Source organism: Sus scrofa, chromosome 10, assembly GCF_054392235.1.
Source record: "Sus scrofa isolate SSC_HxYL_T2T_F1_AM1 chromosome 10, Sscrofa_HxYL_maternal_Yorkshire_Landrace_v2.0, whole genome shotgun sequence".
Classification (NCBI taxonomy): Eukaryota; Metazoa; Chordata; class Mammalia; order Artiodactyla; family Suidae; genus Sus; species Sus scrofa.
The window spans coordinates 39,373,757-39,385,000 of record NC_139392.1 but is presented as its reverse complement, the minus strand read 5'-3'; positions in this window follow the sequence as shown (position 1 = coordinate 39,385,000).

Genomic DNA, 11,244 nt, shown 5'->3' with positions numbered 1-11,244 from the left:
TTCTCACCGAGGGCGCGTCGTGCCCCCCACACCATCGTTCGCCCCTTCGGGGACCCACGGGAGTGGGAACACTCCCAAAAAGTGGGAAGTCAGAAGGGGGGGGGTCTGCGGTATGGGTAAAGCACACAGCCCATGTGAGCGTCCACGGTCAGAGCCGGGAGAGCAAGAGTCTGTGCTGCCACCAGGCTTGCCTTTCAGACTTTTCCACGTGGGTGGAGGGGTGCCACGTCCGGAAAGCCAGACGGGGACCCCCCCTTCACATCTCCCGGCCCACCGCGGTCGCTCTCACGACCACATGCAGCCTTCCCGGTCAAGGGAGAAGCATGGGGCGTGCCGCTCAAGGGCCAAGGGCTGCCCTCACTGGCACACAGTGAGGGAGACCCATGACAAGGGGTCCACCTGAGCCCCTCCCGGGGAGGGGACACAAGCTTCCCCTGCCTTACCGTCTCGACCCCCTCCCCTGAGCTTTAGGAAGCTGCTCGTGGGGCACGCCACCACCACAGTGGGGACCCGAGGGGACTCACCGCTGGGAGAGGAAAACGACACCACCGCTCGGCCTCGGGCATCTGACAGGCAACCCGGAGTACTCCAGGGGCACCACAGAGGACCAGGGGAGGCACGCTCACGCACCCGCAGGGATGCGAAGCATGGCAGCGAGGGAGGCCTCCCCCCCACTTTGGGGAGGGACCGCTCGCAAGGCACACGCCAAGGCGGCAAAGCGAGAATGCCTGCTGCGTCCCAAAGGACCCAGGCCCCCCCCCCCCGACTGACACCCGAAGGCAGCAGGGCGGGAGACCAGAGGTCAGGCTGGAGGCCGCACCCCTGCCTTCCCCCACACCACCCGCAGGTGGGGGAGGAGCAGCGAGGGGCCCGCGACAGAATGAGAGGCGCGGCCCAGCTCACCATGAGCGGCCGTCCCTCATCTGGCGCGGCTTAAGCCCAAGCCCAGGAGAGCGCCACATCACCACATCGATCAGTCCTGGCAGAGCCAGGGAAGAGCCCAGAAGAGGGGAGGGAGGGCCAGCAAAGACAATCACCACGGGGGCCTGCTTCAGCTTCACCGGCACCCCCTCCTCCTCCTCCTCCTCCCCTTCCTCTCTCAGGGGAGAGACAGCGGCTGACAACCCCGGGAGGGAGAACGCCTGACACGTGGCACGGAGCCAACAGGGTGGGGTTGTCCCAGCCGAGCCGCCGGGTGCCCGCAGCAGGGAGGCACACAGGGTAGAAGACCCCACAGGGCCACGCGCCCTGCCGCCCTCGGGTCAGCCAGAGACCGGAGGAGACACCGCAGCACGGGCCAGCTGGATGCACAAGTGAGAGCCGGCGCACAGGCCCAGGCGAGCGGCCCCCACGCGGGGTGCAAAGGGCAGGGTCAGGCCTTGGACAGCAGCCGAAAGCCCAAAGCCCCCCACGTGCATCCAGAGGCCCAAGGTCTCCAGCGACAGGCGCTGAAGAGGATCGTGTCAGCATCTACCTGGTGACAGAAAAGGCGTATTTCGGCCGCGAAAAATGTCCATGCCCAGCAGCGGGGCCCACCCACAGGACGTGGGGGTATCCCCGGAACCCCCATCCGGACACTTGTCCCCCAGCCCTGCCCTAGAGTCGCCAGACCCAGCGCTCTCAGAGCCATCTGGTCGACCCGGGGAGCGTGACCGCAAGGAAGGGACAGGGACATGAAGGAGGTGGAGCCGGCCGGCCAGCCGGGGAAGCCCTTCCCGGCTTGCCCACGCGGGCAGGTATCGGTCTGTCCGGAGCTCCAGACGGGGACTTGGCTCCCCCAAAATCCAGGACACACCATCCAGCTCAGGCCGGTCCCCACCTCCCGACCGATCGACCGACCGACAGGGAAACACTCCGAGGGCGGGGGGCGGGAAATGAGAGCGTGGGAAACGAAGTCTTGTCCAACGACCGGGACCCTACATGGGCACGCCTCAGGCCCAGGTGCACCCTTCCCGGCCACACCCGGGAGCAGGGGGCCGGCGGGGTACCGTCCACCGTCTCCGGATCCATCAGGACTTGGAAAAAAAAATGTTTCCACGGAGGCGCCTCCGACGAACGGACCCCGCGAAGGAAGGCGCCGGGGCCCGAGCCACCCTTTCCGCTCCACCCCTCACGTCTTGTGCCGGTCTAGACCTCGTGAGTACGACTCCGCACGGGCCGGCGGTAGCCATCAGTCGGGGGGCAGGCGGGGAGGGGCCCATGCCGGCATGACGACCGGGAAACAAGCGTGCCGGCCACCGAGCCTGTCGCGCCCTCCAACGCCCTCAGCGCACAACCCGGGCCGCTCCTCACTTCGGGGATGAGAGGCTGGAGGGACCGCAGGCGGGAGTCATTCACGCTCCAAAGGGCGACCCGGGACAAGGCCAGGCCACCCGAGCACAGGCAGTCCCGGGCGCCGCACACCCTCTCCCCTCGCTAGGGAGGCGGCCCGGCCCAGGCCTGGTCGGTCCCCGGGGCCGGAGCGGCAAGAGCGGATGCTGGTCGACCCGGCCAGGCGGCCCCAGAGCCTGCCTGGGGAGCGCGGTGACAGTCACTCCCTCACAGGCCTGCAGGCCCAATCTCCGGTGAGAGAGGGACACTCCCAGGCCTCTGAGCCACCGGAGCTGTCGCCGCCAGTGTCGCCAGCCTCCCGGAACTCTGACTCAGGCCGGATGGCTGAGTCACATCCCTCGCGAAGGTCCCCAAAGCTGCAGAGGGAAGGGACGATATAAAAGCGGACACTAGATGGCACGCGACAACCGCCACCAACGTCACCGGGACAGATCCGGAAGGCCGGCCGGCCGGCGGCGACACAACGACACAGCGCCGGCCACCCAAATGCCCGAGCTCTTCCCGGGGCCGAGGCGCCAGGCGTCCTGCACGACCGCGAAGCTTGCCTCGCGGAGCTGCCTCCTGGCAAGGCACTGCGTGGCGTGATGGCAGCAGATGGAAAGAGGGGGGCGGCGGCGGCGGCGGCGGCGGCGGCGGCGGCGGCGGCGGCGGGGAAGGAGCTGGGAAGAGGTTCTCGCTGTTGCCTAGAAGGAGCCGCGCTCGCTCCCCCAAGCATGTCCCTTCCTGGGCTTGGGAATTCCAGAGAGAAGCCGGCGCGGTGAGGGTGGCACTAGCGAGAGAGATCTCAGGTTCCCCTCCACCTTCTCTTCTCTCCCCCACCCCCACCCCACCTCCCTGCACGGAGCTGGAGGAGGGAGGGAGAGAGGGAGGGTGGGAGGGTAGGCGGGGACTGGCAAAAACGAAACCGGGCAAGCTCTCGGAGAACGACAACGCAGGAGTCGGTTTACCTGCCACCCTTACCGACGGAGACGGTCTGTCAAAAGCAGACAAGCAAAGCCCAGAAGCTTAGGAAGGGAGAGAAGGATACAGTCGATCCTAGGAAAGTGGAAATGAAAATCTCTCTCTGCATAGACTGAGACAAAGTCCAAAGAGAACAAATGGCTGCCTGGGGCAAATGCTCTGGTGGTCAGGTCATAGAAACATGGATTTCAGCATGACTGACCAACCACAATGGAGGGAAAGTACAACGCAACACTATGAGTGTGTGTGTGTGTTGGGGGGGGGGGGTGAACTGAAATCTCATCCAAAACAAAACAAAACAAAACAAAAAAAGGAAAACAACCCCCCCCCAAAAAAAACCCAAAAAACAACAACAGAAGAAGAAGAAGAAGAAGGAAGCCCACGACCAACAGGGTCAAGGCTCCTGCTTTCTCAACGCGGTGGCTCTGGTTGCCCCTGTGTGGTGCAGGTTCCATCTCTGCCTCAGGAAAAACTTCCACTTGCTGCCCGTGGGTGTGGCCAAAAAGTAAAACATAAAGCTGAAACGGGAGGGAGAGGGGGTGGAGAAAACCCGAAACAAACAATAAACTTTGCAAGTCTCAGGATTGCCATCCTGGGGTAGTGGAAACAAATCCGACCAGGAACCATGAGGTTGCAGGTTTGATCCCTGGCTCACTTGTTGGGTTAAGGATCTGGCATTGCCGTGAGCTGTGGTGTCCGTCACAGACGCGGCTCGGATCCCGCGTGGCTGTGCCTGTGGTGTAGGCCGGCAGGTAAGGCTCCGAATTGACCCCTAGCCTGGGAACCTCCATGTGCTGCGGGTGTGGCTCCCCCCCAAAAAAAACCAGAAAGAGAGAGAGAGAGAGAGAGAGAGAGAGAAAGAAAGAAAGAAAGAAAGAAAGAAAGAAAGAAAGAAAGAAAGAAAGAAAGAAAGAAAGAGAAAGAAAGAAAGGAAGGAAAGAGAAAGATAGAGAGAGAGAAAGAAAGAAAGAAAGAAAGAAAGAAAGAAAGAAAGAAAGAAAGAAAGAAAGAAAGAAAGAAAGAAAAAGAAAGGAGAAAGAAAGGAAGAAAGGAAGGAAGGAAAGAGAAAGAAAGAAAGAAAAGAAAAAGAAAGAGAGAGAGAGAAAAGAAAGAAAGGAAGAAAGGAAGGAAGGAAAGAAAAAGAAGGAAAAAGAAATCCATCTTGGAGTTCCCGCTGTGCCTAGGTCACAGCTGAGCCTCAAGTTCGATCCCTGGCACAGGAAAGGCAGTGCAGCAGGAAAAAAAAAAAAAAAAAAAAAAAAGAACAACTCCATCTTGCTGGTTGGGCAGGGGAGATGCAATTGCCGGATGACATTCCACAACTCTGCCAAACTGGCAAAACCACGACGCACTTAGTACAGGAGTCATTGAAGACATGGATGTGAAAGCATCTTCTTGCTATCGATTCATTTCCCACAATCCCAGGAAGAGCCATTGGAACAGGGCTCCCATTCCTGGCACGATATCTTTTCTAGGTGTGGGTGGATGCATCTTTTCTCATGGTTGTTTTCCTTTTGACCAAACTTAACTTCAGCCTCCACCATGTCATCTTTTGGGCTCTCAAGCCTGCCATGAGAATATGGTCACCAAAGTCCTCGCCCAGAGGCACCTTTGCCCAGCACCAGTGCCGCCGTCTCCCCCCACCTCCTCCTCCTCCTCCTCCTCCTCCAACCCCCGCCAAGCACCCCACCCCCCACCCCGCTTTGTATTGTTCAGCTGTCTTGCACTGGTCTCTCACACGGTGGCGGTGTGGTCCTACGCATGTCTCCCAACCACATTCAAGTGGACTTCCGGGATCATCATTTTCTGTTTCCTAACTGCACTTTCGTCGTTCTTAGGAGGTTTGCTTCCCTCCCCGCCTCCCCCCCACCCCCCGCGCGCGCGCGCGCGCCCACGCTTGGTGTTGAATCGGAGCTGCATCTGCTAGCCTGAGCCACAGCCACAGCAACGGCGGGATCCGAGCCACATCTGAGACCTTATGCCACAGCTCGCGGAAAAATGCCAGATCCTTAAACCCCTGAGCGAGGCCAGGGATCAAACCTGCCACCTCGTGATTCCTAGTCCGATTCGTTTCTGCCCCGCCATGACAGGAATTCCTTCCTGTGTTCTTTTGGGTCATGGTTGTTTCCAGCTCCACAGAATTCCTCCCCGTGCTCATGTGACATCTGGGATGTGGCGGGGGGCGGGCCGCAAGGTTTTGTTCCCCTACAGTCATGCCTTGAAAAAAGTCTTGTACAACGTTTCACAGTCCAGATCCAGAAGCTGAATCCGCAGCCGGTTCCATCTCATGAAACCGATCTCCCAGCCCAGGAAAACCAAAGGTCGTGGTTGGAGCCCGTGATAAACCCCAGGTCTGAGTCCCGAGCACTGCTGCTCAGGGAAGATTTCGAGGTGTCAGGGTCCAAGGATCCTCCTGGGCACTTGGAAATGTCTCCGATGTGTGCAGGCAGGCATGAGGATGAGAAGGGGCTAAAGAGGGGCAGAGGGTGGTGATCTCTTGTCGGTGGATGTCAAGGGTTGGCGCTTCCTTTTGTGGATCTCCCGGAAAAGTCAAATGTGGGAGAAAAACTGGACCCGTGAGTTCGAGGAGAGGGATGGCCAGAGAAAACCAGAAGAATTCCATCTGCCGACCATTGGGTAGGTAGGAGGGCAAAAACCGAAACCTCAAGCATGAGATGAACAGAACCACATGCTTCTAGCCATCCATAAACCCCGTAAGATAAGATCGTTTCTGCTGAGATACCCTCTCCCTCCCCCCACCCACCCAGGGCGAAGGATCCCTGGGTGGTGGCAGAGGGGTGGGCATGGAACTTCCACAGGCCCTGGGGACACACCCCACCCCACCCCCAAGAAACCCCTAGAAGCTTGGAATTCTGATGTCTGTGGTGTGATGACCATAAACACTGGCTTTTGTGCCATGTCTGCTAGAAGATATGGTTTCCATGACAAATAAAGTGATTTTTAGCAAGTTTTTCTCCACTTGAGATGTATTGAAAATACGTCTTCATTCAGGGGGAGGTAGGTGTAGGTGACAGACGTGGCCACTCAGCTCAGATCGGGTGATCTGGCAGGGCATAGCTCTGGCTGAGGTGCAGGCCAGCAGCTACAGCTCCGATTCTTCAACCCCTAGCCCAGGGAACTTCCATATCCCGAGGGTGCACTCCTAAAAAACAAAAAACAAAATGAACAACACACAAAGAGGGAGCATCTCATCGATGGCAGACCAAATTCCAATGTATATGTATATGTGTACATAGGTATGTACGTATGGATGTGTGTGTGTATGTGTATATTATCGAGAGAGAGAGAGAGAGAGAGAGAGAGAGAGAGAGGATTTTTTAGAGCCATAACTGTGGCATACGGAAGTTCCCAAACCAGGGGTCGAACCGGCATACATGGATACTAGTCGGGTTTGTTACCACTGAGCCACAACAGGAACTCCCCACATTCCAATATTTAATGAGAAAATACATTTTTGATGCTTTAGGCAACCCTGCAAACACCCTTATTTAAGTGACTGGACTTAACAAAAAGGAATCCCTAGCACCTAGTAACAGAGCAAAGATAAAGAAGCACAAGGCAGGAATTCCCGTTGTGGCTCGGTGGAAACGAACCCGACTAGCATTGACCCCTAACCTGGGAACCTACAAAATGGCACATGTGAAGCCCTAAAAGAAGACTACACACACACACACACACACACACACACACACACACACACACACACACACACACACACACACACACGGCACAGACAGATGCGAAAGGAAAAGAAAAGGAAGGAAAAAAGAAAAGGGAAGAAAGAGAGAAATGAACAGGCAGAACAAGCCATTGTGAATGATCTCTAGGGACAGGTATTTTTCTCCAAGCATAATTTTATTTTTCCCCAAGTGATACCAGACCTCTCTCTCTCTCTCTCTCACACACACACACACACACACACACACACACACACACACTCTCCCTCTCTCTCTCTCTTTGAAAAAATTTATGTATTTAGTGGAGTTCCCATTGTGACTCAGCAGGTAGGAATCTGAGTAGCATCCATGAGAGTGCTGGTTTGATCCCTGGCCTCGCTCAGTGGGTGAAAGATCTGGCATTGCCCTGAACTGTGGTGTAGGTTGCAGACACAGATCGGACCTGGTGTTGCTGTGTCTGTGGTGTAGGCCAGTGGCTCAAGCTCTGATTCCCTAGCCTGGGAACCTCCGTGTGCCGTGAGTGCCACCCGAAGAAAGCAAGGGGAAAAAAAAAAAAAAAAGAAACATAAAAACCTGGATTGGGGAGATCCCATTGTGGCTCATTGGTAACAAAGCTGAGGAGCACCCACGAGGATGCAGATTCGATCCTGGGGTGGGGGGGGGGGGTGCTGGTGCTGGTGGTGCTGAGGTGTGTGCGTGTGGGGTGATAAATAGGTTACCTCTGGCTTCTGGGGGGTGAGAGTCAGCATGCTTTTCCTGCACCTGCTGCTCCTGGGCAATTATTTAGTTTTGGTTTCTTGTTCCTTTGTTTTTGTGGTCCTGCATTGTGGTGAGTACTGGTGTAAGTGGCAGGTTCCTATTTGATCCGACATTTCTTTGGCTCTGGTGTCGGTTGACAGCCATGGTCATGACTGGTGGTGGTTGTTAAGTCTCCAGGAGTTCCACGCAACATTCTGATTGTCTTTCTTCCTTGGGCTTTGGCTGCAGCCTCCCCCCCCCCCCTCCCCCCATCATATGGAGGTTCCCGGGCTAGGGGCCGAATCAGACCTACAACTGCTGGGGTGTATGCCACAGTCACAAGCACCATCAGATCCAAGCTGCGTCTGCAACCTACACCGCAGCGCAAGGTGATGCCACCAGATCCTAAACCCACTGTGGAAGGCCTGGGATCGAACCTGCAACCTCATGGTTCCTGGTTGGATTCCTTTCCACTATTCCACGACGGGAACTCCTGGGCTTTGGCTTTTGACAGGTGGAGGGACACAGCTTTCTGAAACGGTGGGGCCAGGGCAAGGCATAGAAACATAAGATGGATGTGAGCCTGCGCCTATTCTTTTCTCGTGTGCTGGGAAGATAAGGTGGCTCTTGCCAGCTGGGATTTCATTTCCCCACAAACGATCAGGCTCTTAAGGTATCAGGCAGGGAAGAGGGAGAGTCAGAGTTCCCATTGTGGCTCAGTGGTTAATGAATCTGACTAGGAACCATGAGGTTGCAGGTTCCATCCCTGGCCTTGCTCAGTGGGTTAAGGATCCAGCATTGCCGTGAGCTGTGGTGCAGGTTGCAGACGTGGCTCAGATCCCGCGTTGCTGTGGGTCTGGTGCAGGCCAGCGGCTACAGCTCCGATTGGACCCCTGGCAGGGGAACTTCCATATGCCGCAGGAGCGGCCCTAGAAAAGGCAAAAAGCCGAAGGAAGGGGGGGGGGGGGGGACAGAAGAAGAGTGAGAATCAGGGTCGGAAGAACATGGGGAAATCGGTGCTAGGTGCCTGGGTGTGTGAGTTCACACGGAATGCTAGCCCAGACCCCTGGCCAGCCACATTTGGGGTATCTATCAACTTGACTCTCCACTCTCCAGCTCACCTGGGTGGTGCTGCCCTGCCCTGCCCTGCTCATGTAAGACCTGGCTCCTCCAGGGATGGCTTTGCACCAGAGGGAGACGGGGCAAAGTCACTGAGCTTAAGGTAATTTCTCCAAGAGAGACTCTGGGAGAAGGAGACCAGCTGGATTTCTGTGTGTTCATTTTTCTTCCTGTCTGCTTGTTTGGTGCAGGCCAGTCCATGTGCCGAGACATTCAGAAACTCTGTACTAGCTGAGACTCAGACCTTGTTCCGAAATAAGCAAAGGGACTTTGAGCTGGGATCACTCCCTGACAAGTAGCTAGCAAAGAAGTTTCCCTTAGCTCTCAGGCCCCATCCCTGCCCTCAGGCGGGTGGGTGTGGGGAGGGGGTGGGGGGGGAGGGGAGGGGCTCGTTCAGGCAGGCAGGCAAGCAGGCAGGCAGGCAGGCAGGCAGGCAGGCAGGCAGGCATGCAGGCAGGCGCTGGTTCATTAGTCCCGCACCCCCCCACTCCCGGCCCCAGCTGCCCGCCCCACCCCCCACCCCCGGCCGCCATCCCTGCTGCGCCGCCTCTCGCTTCCCAAATCGCCTGGACTCACGCCCGGGAAGGGGGGGAGGGGAGATCAGGAAGATCCAGGCCTCAGGGCCTGGGTTCAATCACTTCATTCAAATGCAGAAACTCTCCAGTCAAGTCAGAGGTGGTGACTTTTCCTGGAGCTTCTCTTTAGGGAAAGTGTTTTTTTTCCCCCCTTTCCCCAATTTCCCTACCCTCAGGCTGCCCCTCGCAGACTGCATGGAGGGGGGTGGGGGAGGATGTGTGCACGAAACTCGCCTCGTGTCAGGCCAAAGGAGCCCCCGCCATTTCCCAACCCGGGAAACCCCGCAAAACTTCTGGAGCATGTTGGCCTTGGTGTGGGAATGGACATCTTCACTTGCCATCTTCCTTTGCACGAGGAGGAGATTTTCATCTCCTGCTGTCTGGGGGCCAGAAAGGAGGGCCAGAGTGTCCCTTTTGTGTGGGCCGGTCCTTAAGTCATTTTACCTCACAGGAATCACCCACATAGGGCATGGAGACACGTTTGGGGTCCGCCTCCTCCGAGACGTCCCGGGAAACTTCACGTGTGAAAAACTGTGCTGGGGAGGTCCCATCGTGGTGCAGAAGTGGAAATAAATGCAACTAGGAACCATGAGGTGGCAGGTTCCATGCTCAGCCTCGCTCACTGGGTTACGAATCCCACGTTGCCATGAGCTGTGGGTAGAGGAGAGTGAGAAGGAGAGGGAGGGAGAGGGAGGGAGAGATCCTCCATTTCATGGAACTGGTTTCCTTGTTTTGAGATGACGTCGCTTTGGTGAAACAGTTGTCAGATGGCCTCTCAAAAGGCGGTGATGTGGATGGGCTCCCCGAACCAGGCCCACAGAAACCAAAGGAACGAAGGGGTTAATCCTTGGAGCCAGAGTTCCCTCCTCTGAAACTGAAACCAAGCTCAAGCCCCGGAGTGCTGGTGTGTTGGAGCCAGAGACATTGTTACAGCTAAAAGCTACTTTGAAATAGTCTCCGTTAGGTTATGGCTTGCCTTGGCCCACGAACTTATGACTAATGACTACTGTCGAGTCAGAGTTGTAGTGAACCTGGTGTTTTCTCTACCCTTGAAACACTCCCTAAGGATTGCGACCCCCCCCCACCCCCCGCCCCACGCCCGCCCCGTGGATGAGCAATCTTCACTCCAGAGAGAAGGTCAAAATGCCATAACCCCAAAGACACTGGAAACATTCCATGGACCACCTGACTCCAGCCTTGATGACTTTGAAATGGTCTATCCTAATCTCCTATCCAGGGAGAAGAATGCAAGCACCCTGATGCTTCTAGACAGCTCCGCCACCCCCATGCCTACCATTAAGCTAAACCTATAGAACCCCTTGCTATCCCCTCTCAAGGGAGGACACAGTTTTGAGGTCCTTAGCCTGCTGTGGCCTCCTTAGCCTGGCAAAGCAATAAAGCTGTTCTTTATGCTTCACCCCAAAACTCTGTCTCTGAGACTTAATTGGAGCTGGAGTACCAAGGCCGGTTTGGGCTGCCAACCTTTCCTGGAACTTTCAAACTGTTACATATGAAGAACGGAGCCGGTGACTCTGTGTGTGTGTGCGTGTGCGTGTGAGAGAGACACAGAGAGACAGACAGAGACAGTGAGTGAGACAGAGGGAAGAGAGAGGGAGAGGGGAAAGTCCCTTCAGTCTTTTGTTTTGTCGGTTTGTTTGTTTGTTTGTTTGTTTTGTCTTTTTGCCATTTCTTGGGCCGCTCCCATGGCATATGGAGGTTCCCAGGCTAGGGGTCGAATCGGAGCCATAGCTGCCAGCCTACGCCAGAGCCACAGCAACGTGGGATCCGAGCCGTGTCTGCGACCGACACCACAGCTCACGGCA